The sequence below is a fragment of the Hydractinia symbiolongicarpus genome, chromosome 1 (assembly GCF_029227915.1).
Source record: "Hydractinia symbiolongicarpus strain clone_291-10 chromosome 1, HSymV2.1, whole genome shotgun sequence".
Taxonomy (NCBI): domain Eukaryota; kingdom Metazoa; phylum Cnidaria; class Hydrozoa; order Anthoathecata; family Hydractiniidae; genus Hydractinia; species Hydractinia symbiolongicarpus.
The window spans coordinates 27,792,719-27,809,160 of NC_079875.1; the positions used below are offsets into that span (position 1 = coordinate 27,792,719).

Genomic DNA, 16,442 nt, shown 5'->3' on the forward strand with positions numbered 1-16,442 from the left:
TAGAGGCTCAATGGTCTAGTGGCATGATTCTCGCTTTGAGTGCGAGAGGTCCCGGGTTCAAATTCCGGTTGAGCCCATTGTTGAAGTGTAACTAATGTTAAAGATAAGGACTGTCTTCGGCGTCTCTCAGTATCTAATAAAGCGCACGTGACATAGAGGCTCAATGGTCTAATGGTATGATTCTTGCTTTAGGTTCAAATCCCGGTTGAGCCCATTGTTGGAGTGCAACTAATGTTGTCAGTGCAATTTCCGCTTGTTTCATTTTTTACAAAGACACTCAAAATAACACATCCTTAATGCTATTTACTTCAGGGATCAAACCAAACTCGACTAAATCGGAAGTCTTGCCCTGAAGTTTAGAGTACTTCCTTATTGTAGGTGTTATCACATGCGCCTAACATCCCTAACGTGCCTTTTGGATTCGGGTCAGGTACACCCGATGATGGGAGAAGGATCTCCCGAAACGTCGCCTACTAGACTATCATGTTCAAGAAATGATAAACTTTCCACAGTAATACACATGTAGTAATAACTTAAACTACTCTGGGTCCCAGTCTTACGCAGTTGTATAGCTACGGACTCTGTGGTGCAATGGTAGCGCGTCTGACTCCAGATCAGAAGGTTGCGTGTTCAATTCACGTCAGAGTCAGAAAAAACAGTACTAAAACATGGTTACAAAATAATAGTTCTTGAGTGAAGTAATTGTAAGAAGAAAATCTTGCTTCAGGTTGTGACTTCATTATTGCGTACTGAGGCTTTTTTTATATCCTTAGAGACAACGAAGACAGTCCCTATTTTTCCAAATCCATTCTTAATAGAACATTGTGACATGTTGCATGTGACATGGAGGCTCAATGGTCTAGTGGCATGATTCTCGCTTCGGGTGCGAGAGGTCCCGGCTTCAAATCCCGGTTGAACCCATTGTTAAAGTGTAACTAATGCTAAAGATAAAGACTGTCTTCGTCGTCTCTAAGTATATAATAAAACGCACGTGACATAGAGGCTCAATGGCCTAATGGCATGATTCTTGCTTTAGGTTCAAATCCCGGCTGAGCCCATTGTTTTAGTGTAACTAATGTTGTCAGTGCAATTTCCGCTTGTTTCATTTTTTACAAAGACACTCGAAATAGCACATCCTTAATGCTATTTACTGCAGAAAACAAACCAAACTCGACTGCATCGCAAGTCTTGCCCTGAAGTTAAGAGTATTTCCTTATTGTAGGTGTTATCACATGCGCCTAACATCCCTAACGTGCCTTTTGGATTCGGGTCAGGTACACCCGATGATGGGAGAAGGATCTCCCGAAACGTCGCCTACTAAACTATCATGTTCAAGAAATGATAAACTTTCCACAGTAATACACATGTAGTAATAACTTAAACTACTCTGGGTCCCAGTCTTACGCAGTTGTATAGCTACGGACTCTGTGGTGTAATGGTAGCGCGTCTGACTCCAGATCAGAAGGTTGCGTGTTCAATTCACGTCAGAGTCAGAAAAAACAGTACTAAAACATGGTTACAAAATAATAGTTCTTGAGTGAAGTAATTGTAAGAAGAAAATCTTGCTTCAGGTTGTGACTTCATTATTGCGTACTGAGGCTTTTTTTATATCCTTAGAGACAACGAAGACAGTCCCTATTTTTCCAAATCCATTCTTAATAGAACATTGTGACATGTTGCATGTGACATGGAGGCTCAATGGTCTAGTGGTATGATTCTCGCTTCGGGTGCGAGAGGTCCCGGGTTCAAATCCCGGTTGAGCCCATTGTTAAAGTGTAAATAATGCTAAAGATAAAGACTGTCTTCGTCGTCTCTAAGTATATAATAAAACGCACGTGACATAGAGGCTCAATGGCCTAATGGCATGATTCTTGCTTTAGGTTCAAATCCCGGCTGAGTCCATTGTTTTAGTGTAACTAATGTTGTCAGTGCAATTTCCGCTTGTTTCATTTTTTACAAAGACACTCGAAATAGCACATCCTTAATGGTATTTACTGCAGAGAACAAACCAAACCCGACTGAAACGCAAGTTTTGCCCTGAAGTTAAGAGTGCTTCCTTATTGTAGGCGTTGTCACATGCGCCTAACATCCCTAACGTGCCTTTTGGATTCCGGTCGGGTAAACATGTAGTAATAAATTAACTATCTGGGTCCCAGTCTTACGCAGTTGTATAGCTACGGACTCTATGGGGCAATGGCAGCGCGTCTGACTCCAGATCAGAAGGTTGCGTGTTGAATTTACGTCAGAGTCATAAAAAACAGTATTAAAACATGGTTACAAAATAATGGTTCTTGTGTGAAGTAATTGTAAGAAGAAAATCTTGCTCCAGGTTGTGACTTCATTATTGCGTACTGAGGCTTTTTTTTAATATCCTTAGAGACAACGAAGACAGTCCCTATCTTTCCAAATCCATTCTTAATAGGTCTTTCAAGATTGTGACATGTTGCACGTGACATAGAGGCTCAATGGTCTAGTGGCATGATTCTCGCTTTGAGTGCGAGAGGTCCCGGGTTCAAATTCCGGTTGAGCCCATTGTTGAAGTGTAACTAATGTTAAAGATAAGGACTGTCTTCGGCGTCTCTCAGTATCTAATAAAGCGCACGTGACATAGAGGCTCAATGGTCTAATGGTATGATTCTTGCTTTAGGTTCAAATCCCGGTTCAGCCCATTGTTGGAGTGCAACTAATGTTGTCAGTGCAATTTCCGCTTGTTTCATTTTTTACAAAGACACTCGAAATAAAACATCCTTAATGCTATTTACTTCAGGGATCAAACCAACTCGACTAAATCGGAAGTCTTGCCCTGAAGTTTAGAGTACTTCCTTATTGTAGGTGTTATCACATGAGCCTAACATCCCTAACGTGCCTTTTGGATTAGGGACAGGCACACATGTAGTAATAACTTAACTGCTCTGGGTCCCAGTCTTACGCATATAGCTATATACGCGTATAGCTACGGACTCTGTGGCGCAATGGTAGCGCGTCTGACTCCAGATCAGAAGGTTGCGTGTTCAATTCACGTCAGGGTCATAAAAACAGTATTAGATCATGCTGACAAAATAATGGTTCTTGAGTGAAGTAATTGTAAGAAGAAAATCTTGCTCCAGGTTGTGACTTCATTATTGCGTACTGAGGCTTTTTTTTAATATCCTTAGAGACAACGAAGACAGTCCCTATCTTTCCAAATCCATTCTTAATAGGTCTTTCAAGATTGTGACATGTTGCACGTGACATAGAGGCTCAATGGTCTAGTGGCATGATTCTCGCTTTGAGTGCGAGAGGTCCCGGGTTCAAATTCCGGTTGAGCCCATTGTTGAAGTGTAACTAATGTTAAAGATAAGGACTGTCTTCGGCGTCTCTCAGTATCTAATAAAGCGCACGTGACATAGAGGCTCAATGGTCTAATGGTATGATTCTTGCTTTAGGTTCAAATCCCGGTTGAGCCCATTGTTGGAGTGCAACTAATGTTGTCAGTGCAATTTCCGCTTGTTTCATTTTTTACAAAGACACTCAAAATAACACATCCTTAATGCTATTTACTTCAGGGATCAAACCAAACTCGACTAAATCGGAAGTCTTGCCCTGAAGTTTAGAGTACTTCCTTATTGTAGGTGTTATCACATGAGCCTAACATCCCTAACGTGCCTTTTGGATTCCGGTCGGGTAAACATGTAGTAATAAATTAACTATCTGGGTCACAGTCTTACGCAGTTGTATAGCTACGGACTCTATGGCGCAATGGCAGCGCGTCTGACTCCAGATCAGAAGGTTGCGTGTTCAATTCACGTCAGAGTCATAAAAAACAGTATTAAAACATGGTTACAAAATAATGGTTCTTGTGTGAGGTAATTGTAAGAAGAAAATCTTGCTCCAGGTTGTGACTTCATTATTGCGTACTGAGGCTTTTTTTTAATATCCTTAGAGACAACAAAGACAGTCCCTATTTTTCCAAATCCATTCTTAATAGAACATTGTGATATGTTGCATGTGACATGGAGGCTCAATGGTCTAGTGGCATGATTCTCGCCTTGGGTGCGAGAGGTCCCGGGTTCAAATCCCGGTTGAGCCCATTATTAAAGTGTAACTAATGTTAAAGATAGGGACTGTCTTCTCGTCTCTATGGATATAATAAAATGCACGGGACATAGAGGCTCAATGGTCTAGTGGCATGATTCTTGCTTTAGGTTCAAATCCCGGTTGAGCCCATTGTTGGAGTGTAACTAATGTTGTCAGTGCAATTTCCGCTTGTTTTATTTTTTACAAGGACACTCGAAATAGCACATCCTTAATGCTATTTACTGCAGAAAACAAACCAAACTCGACTGAATCGCAAGTCTTGCCCTGAAGTTAAGAGTATTTCCTTATTGTAGGTGTTATCACATGCGCCTAACATCCCTAACGTGCCTTTTGGATTCGGGTCAGGTACACCCGATGATGGGAGAAGGATCTCCCGAAACGTCGCCTACTAAACTATCATGTTCAAGAAATGATAAACTTTCCACAGTAATACACATGTAGTAATAACTTAAACTACTCTGGGTCCCAGTCTTACGCAGTTGTATAGCTACGGACTCTGTGGTGCAATGGTAGCGCGTCTGACTCCAGATCAGAAGGTTGCGTGTTCAATTCACGTCAGAGTCAGAAAAAACAGTACTAAAACATGGTTACAAAATAATAGTTCTTGAGTGAAGTAATTGTAAGAAGAAAATCTTGCTTCAGGTTGTGACTTCATTATTGCGTACTGAGGCTTTTTTTATATCCTTAGAGACAACGAAGACAGTCCCTATTTTTCCAAATCCATTCTTAATAGAACATTGTGACATGTTGCATGTGACATGGAGGCTCAATGGTCTAGTGGCATGATTCTCGCTTCGGGTGCGAGAGGTCCCGGCTTCAAATCCCGGTTGAACCCATTGTTAAAGTGTAACTAATGCTAAAGATAAAGACTGTCTTCGTCGTCTCTAAGTATATAATAAAACGCACGTGACATAGAGGCTCAATGGCCTAATGGCATGATTCTTGCTTTAGGTTCAAATCCCGGCTGAGCCCATTGTTTTAGTGTAACTAATGTTGTCAGTGCAATTTCCGCTTGTTTCATTTTTTACAAAGACACTCGAAATAGCACATCCTTAATGCTATTTACTGCAGAGAACAAACCAAACCCGACTGAAACGCAAGTTTTGCCCTGAAGTTAAGAGTGCTTCCTTATTGTAGGCGTTGTCACATGCGCCTAACATCCCTAACGTGCCTTTTGGATTCCGGTCGGGTAAACATGTAGTAATAAATTAACTATCTGGGTCACAGTCTTACGCAGTTGTATAGCTACGGACTCTATGGCGCAATGGCAGCGCGTCTGACTCCAGATCAGAAGGTTGCGTGTTCAATTCACGTCAGAGTCATAAAAAACAGTATTAAAACATGGTTACAAAATAATGGTTCTTGTGTGAAGTAATTGTAAGAAGAAAATCTTGCTCCAGGTTGTGACTTCATTATTGCGTACTGAGGCTTTTTTTTAATATCCTTAGAGACAACGAAGACAGTCCCTATCTTTCCAAATCCATTCTTAATAGGTCTTTCAAGATTGTGACATGTTGCACGTGACATAGAGGCTCAATGGTCTAGTGGCATGATTCTCGCTTTGAGTGCGAGAGGTCCCGGGTTCAAATTCCGGTTGAGCCCATTGTTGAAGTGTAACTAATGTTAAAGATAAGGACTGTCTTCGGCGTCTCTCAGTATCTAATAAAGCGCACGTGACATAGAGGCTCAATGGTCTAATGGTATGATTCTTGCTTTAGGTTCAAATCCCGGTTGAGCCGATTGTTGGAGTGTAACTAATGTTGTCAGTGCAATTTCCGCTTGTTTTATTTTTTACAAGGACACTCGAAATAGCACATCCTTAATGCTATTTACTGCAGAAAACAAACCAAACTCGACTGCATCGCAAGTCTTGCCCTGAAGTTAAGAGTATTTCCTTATTGTAGGTGTTATCACATGCGCCTAACATCCCTAACGTGCCTTTTGGATTCGGGTCAGGTACACCCGATGATGGGAGAAGGATCTCCCGAAACGTCGCCTACTAAACTATCATGTTCAAGAAATGATAAACTTTCCACAGTAATACACATGTAGTAATAACTTAAACTACTCTGGGTCCCAGTCTTACGCAGTTGTATAGCTACGGACTCTGTGGTGTAATGGTAGCGCGTCTGACTCCAGATCAGAAGGTTGCGTGTTCAATTCACGTCAGAGTCAGAAAAAACAGTACTAAAACATGGTTACAAAATAATAGTTCTTGAGTGAAGTAATTGTAAGAAGAAAATCTTGCTTCAGGTTGTGACTTCATTATTGCGTACTGAGGCTTTTTTTATATCCTTAGAGACAACGAAGACAGTCCCTATTTTTCCAAATCCATTCTTAATAGAACATTGTGACATGTTGCATGTGACATGGAGGCTCAATGGTCTAGTGGTATGATTCTCGCTTCGGGTGCGAGAGGTCCCGGGTTCAAATCCCGGTTGAGCCCATTGTTAAAGTGTAAATAATGCTAAAGATAAAGACTGTCTTCGTCGTCTCTAAGTATATAATAAAACGCACGTGACATAGAGGCTCAATGGCCTAATGGCATGATTCTTGCTTTAGGTTCAAATCCCGGCTGAGTCCATTGTTTTAGTGTAACTAATGTTGTCAGTGCAATTTCCGCTTGTTTCATTTTTTACAAAGACACTCGAAATAGCACATCCTTAATGCTATTTACTGCAGAGAACAAACCAAACCCGACTGAAACGCAAGTTTTGCCCTGAAGTTAAGAGTGCTTCCTTATTGTAGGCGTTGTCACATGCGCCTAACATCCCTAACGTGCCTTTTGGATTCCGGTCGGGTAAACATGTAGTAATAAATTAACTATCTGGGTCCCAGTCTTACGCAGTTGTATAGCTACGGACTCTATGGGGCAATGGCAGCGCGTCTGACTCCAGATCAGAAGGTTGCGTGTTGAATTTACGTCAGAGTCATAAAAAACAGTATTAAAACATGGTTACAAAATAATGGTTCTTGTGTGAAGTAATTGTAAGAAGAAAATCTTGCTCCAGGTTGTGACTTCATTATTGCGTACTGAGGCTTTTTTTTAATATCCTTAGAGACAACGAAGACAGTCCCTATCTTTCCAAATCCATTCTTAATAGGTCTTTCAAGATTGTGACATGTTGCACGTGACATAGAGGCTCAATGGTCTAGTGGCATGATTCTCGCTTTGAGTGCGAGAGGTCCCGGGTTCAAATTCCGGTTGAGCCCATTGTTGAAGTGTAACTAATGTTAAAGATAAGGACTGTCTTCGGCGTCTCTCTGTATCTAATAAAGCGCACGTGACATAGAGGCTCAATGGTCTAATGGTATGATTCTTGCTTTAGGTTCAAATCCCGGTTCAGCCCATTGTTGGAGTGCAACTAATGTTGTCAGTGCAATTTCCGCTTGTTTCATTTTTTACAAAGACACTCGAAATAAAACATCCTTAATGCTATTTACTTCAGGGATCAAACCAACTCGACTAAATCGGAAGTCTTGCCCTGAAGTTTAGAGTACTTCCTTATTGTAGGTGTTATCACATGAGCCTAACATCCCTAACGTGCCTTTTGGATTAGGGACAGGCACACATGTAGTAATAACTTAACTGCTCTGGGTCCCAGTCTTACGCATATAGCTATATACGCGTATAGCTACGGACTCTGTGGCGCAATGGTAGCGCGTCTGACTCCAGATCAGAAGGTTGCGTGTTCAATTCACGTCAGGGTCATAAAAACAGTATTAGATCATGCTGACAAAATAATGGTTCTTGAGTGAAGTAATTGTAAGAAGAAAATCTTGCTCCAGGTTGTGACTTCATTATTGTGTACTGAGGCTTTTTTTTATATTCTTAGAGACAACAAAGACAGTCCATATTTTTCCAAAGCCATTCTTAATAGAACATTGTGACATGTTGCAAGTGACATGGAGGCTCAATGGTCTAGTGGCATGATTCTCGCTTTAGGTTCAAATCCCGGTTGAGCCCATTGTTGGAGTGCAACTAATGTTGTCAGTGCAATTTCCGCTTGTTTCATTTTTTACAAAGACACTCGAAATAACACATCCTTAATGCTATTTACTTCAGGGATCAAACCAACTCGACTAAATCGGAAGTCTTGCCCTGAAGTTTAGAGTACTTCCTTATTGTAGGTGTTATCACATGAGGCTAACATCCCTAACGTGCCTTTTAGATTAGGGACAGGCACACATGTAATAATAACTTAACTGCTCTGGGTCCCAGTCTTACGCATATAGCTATATACGCGTATAGCTACGGACTCTGTGGCGCAATGGTAGCGCGTCTGACTCCAGATCAGAAGGTTGCGTGTTCAATTCACGTCAGGGTCATAAAAACAGTATTAGATCATGCTGACAAAATAATGGTTCTTGAGTGAAGTAATTGTAAGAAGAAAATCTTGCTCCAGGTTGTGACTTCATTATTGTGTACTGAGGCTTTTTTTTATATCCTTAGAGACAACAAAGACAGTCCATATTTTTCCAAAGCCATTCTTAATAGAACATTGTGACATGTTGCAAGTGACATGGAGGCTCAATGGTCTAGTGGCATGATTCTCGCTTTAGGTTCAAATCCCGGTTGAGCCCATTGTTGGAGTGCAACTAATGTTGTCAGTGCAATTTCCGCTTGTTTCATTTTTTACAAAGACACTCGAAATAACACATCCTTAATGCTATTTACTTCAGGGATCAAACCAACTCGACTAAATCGGAAGTCTTGCCCTGAAGTTTAGAGTACTTCCTTATTGTAGGTGTTATCACATGAGGCTAACATCCCTAACGTGCCTTTTAGATTAGGGACAGGAACACATGTAATAATAACTTAACTGCTCTGGGTCCCAGTCTTACGCAGTTGTGTAGCTACGGACTCTGTGGCGCAATGGTAGCGCGTCTGACTCCAGATCAGAAGCTTGCGTGTTCAATTCACGTCAGGGTCATAAAAACAGTATTATATCATGCTGACAAAATAATGGTTCTTGAGTGAAGTAATTGTAAGAAGAAAATCTTGCTCCAGGTTGTGACTTCATTATTGTGTACTCAGGCTTTTTTTATATCCTTAGAGACAACGAAGACAGTCCATATTTTTCCAAAGCCATTCTTAATAGAACATTGTGACATGTTGCAAGTGACATGGAGGCTCAATGGTCTAGTGGCATGATTCTCGCTTTGGATGCGAGAGGTCCCGGGTTCAAATCCCGGTTGAGCCCATTATTAAAGTGTAACTAATGTTAAAGATAGGGACTGTCTTCTCGTCTCTATGGATATAATAAAATGCACGGGACATAGAGGCTCAATGGTCTAGTGGCATGATTCTTGCTTTAGGTTCAAATCCTGGTTGAGCCCATTGTTGGAGTGTAACTAATGTTGTCAGTGCAATTTCCGCTTGTTTCATTTTTTACAAGGACACTCGAAATAGCACATCCTTAATGCTATTTACTGCAGAAAACAAACCAAACTCGACTGAATCGCAAGTCTTGCCCTGAAGTTAAGAGTATTTCCTTATTGTAGGTGTTATCACATGCGCCTAACATCCCTAACGTGCCTTTTGGATTCGGGTCAGGTACACCCGATGATGGGAGAAGGATCTCCCGAAACGTCGCCTACTAAACTATCATGTTCAAGAAATGATAAACTTTCCACAGTAATACTCATGTAGTAATAACTTAAACTACTCTGGGTCCCAGTCTTACGCAGTTGTATAGCTACGGACTCTGTGGCGCAATGGTAGCGCGTCTGACTCCAGATCAGAAGGTTGCGTGTTCAATTCACGTCAGAGTCAGAAAAAACAGTACTAAAACATGGTTACAAAATAATAGTTCTTGAGTGAAGTAATTATAAGAAGAAAATCTTGCTTCAGGTTGTGACTTTATTATTGCGTACTGAGGCTTTTTTTATATCCTTAGAGACAACGAAGACAGTCCATATTTTATGTATTCTTTTGCATTTAGCTCGTCTTCTTGACATCTATGCCACGCGCATTCGCCCTAAAATTTCCACAACAAGCGAGAACATTTTTGTTACCCGTAATGGCAATGCGCTTAAAGCGGGCTCAGTTAGTCGACAAATAAATTCTGCTTGGTCGAGATCAGGAATATACACTGGCGCTCTGAAACGAAAAAGGTAAATATGAGCACAACCTTGATCAGAAAGTCTGTGACCACTGCTGTTCATGATAAGGACCACGAAAATGCGCAGCCTGTTGCTGATCTCCTTGCACACTTGCGTTAGACTGCCAGCAAAATATACAGAGTAAAAAACAAAAAACAAAAATCAAGCAAGAATAGTGCATGTCGTGATACAAAAAGTTCTTGGTGTTGGTGATCATCTGAAAACTCCAGAACGTGGTTGGTCTAAGAAAGATGCTGCTCTTATCTTTCAATATTTTGATAAGAAGATGGAGCAGCAGAATCTCACTATAGCTTGTGAACGGGAGAAGATGGATCTTTTAAATATATAGAAATCTGAAAAACAGATCTATAACAAGGTCCGTTCGTGCTGTTGACGAAGAGATGACAGCTGTGCGCACGCTGAAGCCCAGGCCACGACTTCCAAAACAGAGATTTCAGAGAATTTGAACAAAGAAGAAAGAAAATCGATTGGAGAAGAGACAGATATTGTACCACCAACTACCTCACCCAAGCTGGAGGTTCAAGTCTATTCTTTCTTTTATTGCGGCGAAAATAAGAAATGGCTACCACGTTAAAAGTGTCAAATGGCAGTTAAAATTCCCAGAATATTAAGTTGTAAGTTTTTTAACAAGAAAATTTATTTTAAGATCATTTACGAGGTTTGTTTTGTTTTGGTTGATATGAATATAAAGAAATTTTCTATTAAGCACCTCTTCCTTTTAGAGTGAGAGAATACTTGTTACATGGGGCGCTTTAATGAGAGAGATGCTAATAACAAATTATACTTCTAGGGTGATGTGTTGCAGCTTATTTCGTTGATTCATAATTTCATCACTTTGACTGTTAATAATATATGATTCCTTATCTCACCTCAGTTCCCTCCATAGCAAGTGTTGATCCTGCATCTGTCTTTTCCGACGAAACAGAAGAAATAGGTATAATTTCTTATCCTGATTTCTGCAAAAGCGCATATCCATTTCACAAAACTATCCTAATTTCTCTCAGATACAAAAAAGATAAAGCGCTTTCTGTCCCAGTTACCGCTTTGTTTTAGCACCTTAAATCCTTAAAAACACAATTTATTTGGTCAACTTATAAAACCTGACTCAAATTTGCCAATTTTTAACGAGACACTAGGTATGTATTCTTAGCTTTGAGTGTATATTTGATAAGGAGTCGTCATGGCACTCTTGACTGTTTAATACATCCTTTCTGTTATTATATCACAATAATTGTCAATAAATCGTCTTTATCTAATCTTAGCTCCTTTCATAGCGACTATTGACCCTCTATCTGTCCGTTTAGAAGAAAAAGAAGAAGGTATAATTTTGTCATTCCATGACCTGTCTTAGGAACAACCATAAAAAACTACAGTTTTCTTTTGATAAAAGACATTTAATGTATTTCTTGTGACGTATTCTAATTTTAATTTGTTTATTTATAGAACCTGTCCGTAGTATACTACCAAGAACAAGCAACAACGACTTATTAGGTATGTAAGGTTTGACTTGGGTTACCGGAAAAAACTCCAAAGACATAACCCATCCCCTTTTGTAACAACGCTACGTAAAAATGTTGCTCCTAAGATATGAGCTTATGATATATATATATTGGAGTGTGAAAGAAATATCGAACTTTATTTTCCATACATGATTTCTGCGTAACTTCTCTCAATAAACTTGTTTCTATCCAGTTTAAAAATATTTATCAAGATTAAGTTTTTAAGGTGGCTCCCCTTTAAAAAAAATGTTTTACCGATAACTCTAACATAAAACATAAAAAAAATAACAAAATAATTTGTATTATTCAGTTATTTCCCAATTGCTTAGAGCTACAATGCCTTAAAGTTTCATAGCAACAGCCCTAGCAACCGGTTGGACTTAATTTCTAGGTCATTTTTGGGTCTTTCTTCTTTAAATTTTTAAAAACACCCGTTGGGGGCGTGCCGTAGCTATTACACCCTCTTCCAGCGCTAAATTCCGGAGTTAAAACCACATAGTTACTTTCAAATGCGAGCCTAGTTTTACATTTAGTGTTAAACTGCTGATGCTGATGGAGTCTTATATTGTTATAGAAAAGAGCTTTACATTGAAATTATGGGATCAGGTAAAAGATTTAAATTTAGGAGAGCTAGAAAAAAAAATGTTTCTGGGACAGATTCAAGTGCACAAACACATGAGGAATTGAACGAAAATCCAGATGAAAATACACAACAACCTAACGATGCTAAAAATGCAGCAAACGTTTCAGCGTCTACAAACAAGATTAATTTGTCTTTTCTTATTATTAACTAAGAAGAAGATACACATTCCAACTATGAATGCAATATACTGATCGACACAGACCTTCTGCTTGGGTTACTCTACGTTGTAGCTAAATGCCCAAGCTGGACTTCTGCGATCAACATTCAGCATGATGTAGAAAAGAAGAAAGGACTTTCACATGCTCTGTTTCTGAAATGTAATAAATGTGATTGGGAAATGAACTTTCGAACTTCCTGTGAAGTAGGTAGGAAGTCATATGAAATCAACTATCGACCCATTGTGGCTTTCCGTGAAATCGGATGTGGTCATATTGCCATGAAAACATTTTGCGCGATAATGAACATGCCGCAACCAATGAACTCAGATTCTTTTGAATCCATGAATAAAGAATTACAAATTCTTATGTTGCCACGGCCAGAAATTCAATGGTTAAAGCTGCAAATAAAATCAGAAAAGACATACTGAAAGACAATTTTGATGACAATGCAATTGTCAATATAGAAGCAAGTACGGATGGATCTTGGCAGCGTCGAGGTTACGCATCCTTAAATGGAGTCGTGACAGAGATATCACACGTGTCGACGTTGACGTTCTTTCAAACTCATGTAAATCATGCAGTTTTTGGGAGAAGAGAAAGCAATCTGAGGGGTACGCAAAAAGGAAAATAAACCACAATTGCAAATTTGCAAAGTAAACCACGAAGGAAGTTCTGGCTTAATGAAAGTTCTAGGTGCCAAAAATATATTTTGTAGTTCAGTAGCCGAGAGAAAACTTAAGTACATGACCTACATCGGTGACGGTGATACCAAAGCTTTTCAATGTGTCGTTAAAGCTGACACTTACCTAGGCTTTGAGATAAAAAAGGCTGCGTGTGTAGGCCACGCCCAAAAGCGGTGTTGGGCACCCCTTTGGAGAAAATTATTGTCTGATGGAAAACCTCTTTCTGGAAAGGGACGCTTGACCGATAAAGTCATAAATAAATTGCAAAATTATTACGGTATGGCAATACGCCAAAATACAGACAGCAGCTATAAGATTGAAAAAGCAGTCGATGCTATTGTGACGACAAAGTGTTTTAAAAAAGGAGACTTTTTACTTGAATATGCTGACCAATTGTTCACAGCAAAAGAGGGATAATGGAGACATTCTATATGAACAACAAGGCTATGGATGTTATTCGTTTTACTTTACCTATAATAGTAAACATTTCTGATAGGTTTAATTATTTTACAGTTTTAATTAATCCAAACAAAATAAGTAACAAGCATAAAAATGAAATGTCACCCTGTCAAAAATAAACATATGAGCGCTCCTTAAACAAACAGGAACTTTAAAATGCATCATTGAAAATAAATAGTTTCCAGTATCCTAAACTGTATTGATAGCCAAGAAAGAATGGACCTATTATATTGTAATGATTTGCAACAGCTTTGTTTTTTTAGCAAAAAAAAAAAGAAAAATAGAAAACACCATTGATTAAAAACTTTGTAAGTGTATTATTGTGATTATATTCATCGTATTCATAAATAAACAATTTATCGCAAATTTTATCATTTTTAATCGCACTTCATGCTGATTTTATTACTCACAGAATTGCGCATCCCGTAACAATAAGATACAGGTCTTTTTGGTTGTTGGATCAAACCGGGGGGAGTGGAATGGACGGGTGATGATCCAACGAAAACATCACCTGATTCAAAATTGATAAGATATTACTTTTCCAATATTTTCGTGTTAGGGTTTAAAACTTCGGTATAATTTACTTTTCCATGTAATTTATTGGATTAACCTTTCTATTATTTTTATTTTAGGGAACGTCTGGAATCAATTTTTGCAGTTTCGGCTCCGCCATAGTGGCCCAATTGATGAGGAGTCGTTAGGTAGTTGGGTGCACAACGGTGGAAAAAGGTTTCCAAGTAGTATAGAGGCTCCAGTGGTCGTGGTAATCAAAGGGTTTGTGAAGGTTGTGGAGGTCGCGTTAGACCTTAATGTGTTGTTGTTTTACATTGAATAAAAATTTTTGATTTATTACCTTCGTCCCTTTACATTCTCTTAATTTTGTCTAGATGATAAGGAGGGGACAGTTTTGTGACCTTGCCTTGTGCCTATTCTTGCCCTGCCTTGTCGCTCTCCTTGGCTTCCCAGTCCTCTCTGTTAAACTAGTACCAATAGTCGGGAAATCACGAACTCGTTCTAATTTACGGTTTGCCCTAAACAATCGTATAAGAAAACTGGATACCATTCCAGTTTAACTTACCATTTTATAGTACTTTTGGATAAATTGTGTCGCAACCCGCATGGAATATTGCGTCCAGAACAAAACAAACTTCGCTTTGCTGAAAAACGTTCGATTTAAGGTAAAAATTTCCAAGTAAACATTATCCTACTTTGTGTGAAAAGAGTTGGACACATTTTGGTTATACATATACATACATATCGGAATAGATAAATAGTAAAAACTACAAATTTTTCGTGGTGAGAATACTGACCGGGTTTTTTGATTGGTTAATGCCATTGTTCTTTGCTCACTTGGTCACTAACGGGATATCCTTTGTTTTAAGCGCAAATAGCCTCACTCACTTAAACGAACATAATTGATTCCTAAAGTAAATATTTTGGTTTTAATTTTGATTCTGAATGCCTCTCAAAAATTTGTAACATCGAAAGTTGCTAATGATCGCTAAAAACGTTCAAAATGTTTTAACTGCTTTGTCGATCTTAGCGAACAACTCATTTATGTTGCGCAATTTTTTTAGGTAAACAACCTTGCGCATGCTCACACCACAATCGCTAAGTCAGGGCGACCAAAATTCGCTTAAAGGAGATCAGTCTTTATGGGTTTGCTCTGATATTTGTTGGTCGTTAAAGCTTACCGCCCACTTGTTTAGCATCTGGGAGATAGACGATGTCATAATTTTGCATAACCAGTCCAAAATCGTGATACGGATTTTTTAAGAAAATCAAAAGATCCATAAATAAATTAAAGTTGGCACCCTTAAAGAAAGCCTCATTGATTAGGTTAGAGTACTTATAAAAACCAACTATAATAAATTTCCTGGCTGTTAAGGGTAAAAGGTGATCACATTTGTTTGGGTGTGATCGGGACATTTGTTTGGGTGTGATCGGGACATTCATATTAGAAAACTGCATTTTGACGTTTTTGAAAAGCACAATAAACTAGACCTTACTGTAAACTTCTACTTATAAGGTGCAACTGTAAAATTATGCATCAATTTAGGCCCAGTTGGTCAATGGCTATGACACTCTTACAAATAAGAGATTCATCAATCAAATCCTAGACAGGACTAGGAAAAACATAATTATCTTGCACCTACAACAACCAGGTAATCATGAGCATATGATATAGTCATATTGAGGGTAACAGGTAGGTCTCTGTCCTAAACATAAAGGAACTTCTCTTAGTCTCATTCTTACAGGAAATTAGTATCAGTGACTGCAAAAGAAATTTATAGTGAAAAGGATATGAGCAGAGCTCTGCAACTGAAGGTGCAAGGAAGTTGGACCAGATGGGACAACTATATTAAGAACGACCTCTCTTTGAAGTCTCTGCTTGTCATAGCAACAAACCTGTTGTCGTTCTGTTTAAGCTTAACCTTTGATGTTCTTTCTTCTCCAAGTAATACACCTTTCCCGAATTTAAATTATCGATTACATTATCGGCATGAAAACGGGGCACTTCTTAGTAAACTTTGTAAACACTAAAAATACAGCTGGTGAGTGTGATACTTTTATGCGTTCTGAATGATCTTTTTTGCAGGTTTTTCTTAACGAAACCACTTATAATGTATTCAAAAACATACTTGTCTTGTAAAAGAAGAATATGTATTTGTGATGCGAGTAGCAATCAGAAAGGTCAGCAAGAAATTTATCATAATTTAATCTATCCAGGTATATCAACCTTTCGACCTGGTAACTCTTGTTGCGTACTGTTATGCAAAAGTTCTACTCTTAATAA

At 38.9% G+C, this 16,442-nt stretch overlaps 15 non-coding genes across 15 annotated transcripts; all 15 read left to right on the forward strand.

Annotated features, from left to right (window-relative positions):
* The first annotated feature begins 577 nt into the window (after positions 1-577).
* Positions 578-649, forward strand: Trnaw-cca (transfer RNA tryptophan (anticodon CCA)). The gene has a single exon. It is a non-coding gene; the product is annotated as a tRNA-Trp (tRNA).
* Positions 650-1,421: 772 nt separating this feature from the next.
* Trnaw-cca (transfer RNA tryptophan (anticodon CCA)) lies at positions 1,422-1,493 on the forward strand. Its single transcript has one exon. It is a non-coding gene; the product is annotated as a tRNA-Trp (tRNA).
* Positions 1,494-1,692: 199 nt separating this feature from the next.
* Trnap-cgg (transfer RNA proline (anticodon CGG)) lies at positions 1,693-1,764 on the forward strand. The gene has a single exon. It is a non-coding gene; the product is annotated as a tRNA-Pro (tRNA).
* A 1,194-nt stretch (positions 1,765-2,958) lies between these two features.
* Trnaw-cca (transfer RNA tryptophan (anticodon CCA)) lies at positions 2,959-3,030 on the forward strand. Its single transcript has one exon. It is a non-coding gene; the product is annotated as a tRNA-Trp (tRNA).
* A 694-nt stretch (positions 3,031-3,724) lies between these two features.
* On the forward strand, positions 3,725-3,796 carry Trnaw-cca (transfer RNA tryptophan (anticodon CCA)). Its single transcript has one exon. It is a non-coding gene; the product is annotated as a tRNA-Trp (tRNA).
* A 201-nt stretch (positions 3,797-3,997) lies between these two features.
* On the forward strand, positions 3,998-4,069 carry Trnap-ugg (transfer RNA proline (anticodon UGG)). The gene has a single exon. It is a non-coding gene; the product is annotated as a tRNA-Pro (tRNA).
* Positions 4,070-4,569: 500 nt separating this feature from the next.
* Trnaw-cca (transfer RNA tryptophan (anticodon CCA)) lies at positions 4,570-4,641 on the forward strand. Its single transcript has one exon. It is a non-coding gene; the product is annotated as a tRNA-Trp (tRNA).
* Positions 4,642-5,327: 686 nt separating this feature from the next.
* Positions 5,328-5,399, forward strand: Trnaw-cca (transfer RNA tryptophan (anticodon CCA)). Its single transcript has one exon. It is a non-coding gene; the product is annotated as a tRNA-Trp (tRNA).
* A 781-nt stretch (positions 5,400-6,180) lies between these two features.
* On the forward strand, positions 6,181-6,252 carry Trnaw-cca (transfer RNA tryptophan (anticodon CCA)). The gene has a single exon. It is a non-coding gene; the product is annotated as a tRNA-Trp (tRNA).
* Positions 6,253-6,451: 199 nt separating this feature from the next.
* Positions 6,452-6,523, forward strand: Trnap-cgg (transfer RNA proline (anticodon CGG)). Its single transcript has one exon. It is a non-coding gene; the product is annotated as a tRNA-Pro (tRNA).
* Positions 6,524-7,717: 1,194 nt separating this feature from the next.
* On the forward strand, positions 7,718-7,789 carry Trnaw-cca (transfer RNA tryptophan (anticodon CCA)). Its single transcript has one exon. It is a non-coding gene; the product is annotated as a tRNA-Trp (tRNA).
* A 545-nt stretch (positions 7,790-8,334) lies between these two features.
* Trnaw-cca (transfer RNA tryptophan (anticodon CCA)) lies at positions 8,335-8,406 on the forward strand. Its single transcript has one exon. It is a non-coding gene; the product is annotated as a tRNA-Trp (tRNA).
* Positions 8,407-8,939: 533 nt separating this feature from the next.
* Trnaw-cca (transfer RNA tryptophan (anticodon CCA)) lies at positions 8,940-9,011 on the forward strand. The gene has a single exon. It is a non-coding gene; the product is annotated as a tRNA-Trp (tRNA).
* Positions 9,012-9,209: 198 nt separating this feature from the next.
* Positions 9,210-9,281, forward strand: Trnap-ugg (transfer RNA proline (anticodon UGG)). Its single transcript has one exon. It is a non-coding gene; the product is annotated as a tRNA-Pro (tRNA).
* A 500-nt stretch (positions 9,282-9,781) lies between these two features.
* Positions 9,782-9,853, forward strand: Trnaw-cca (transfer RNA tryptophan (anticodon CCA)). Its single transcript has one exon. It is a non-coding gene; the product is annotated as a tRNA-Trp (tRNA).
* The last annotated feature ends 6,589 nt before the right edge of the window (positions 9,854-16,442 follow it).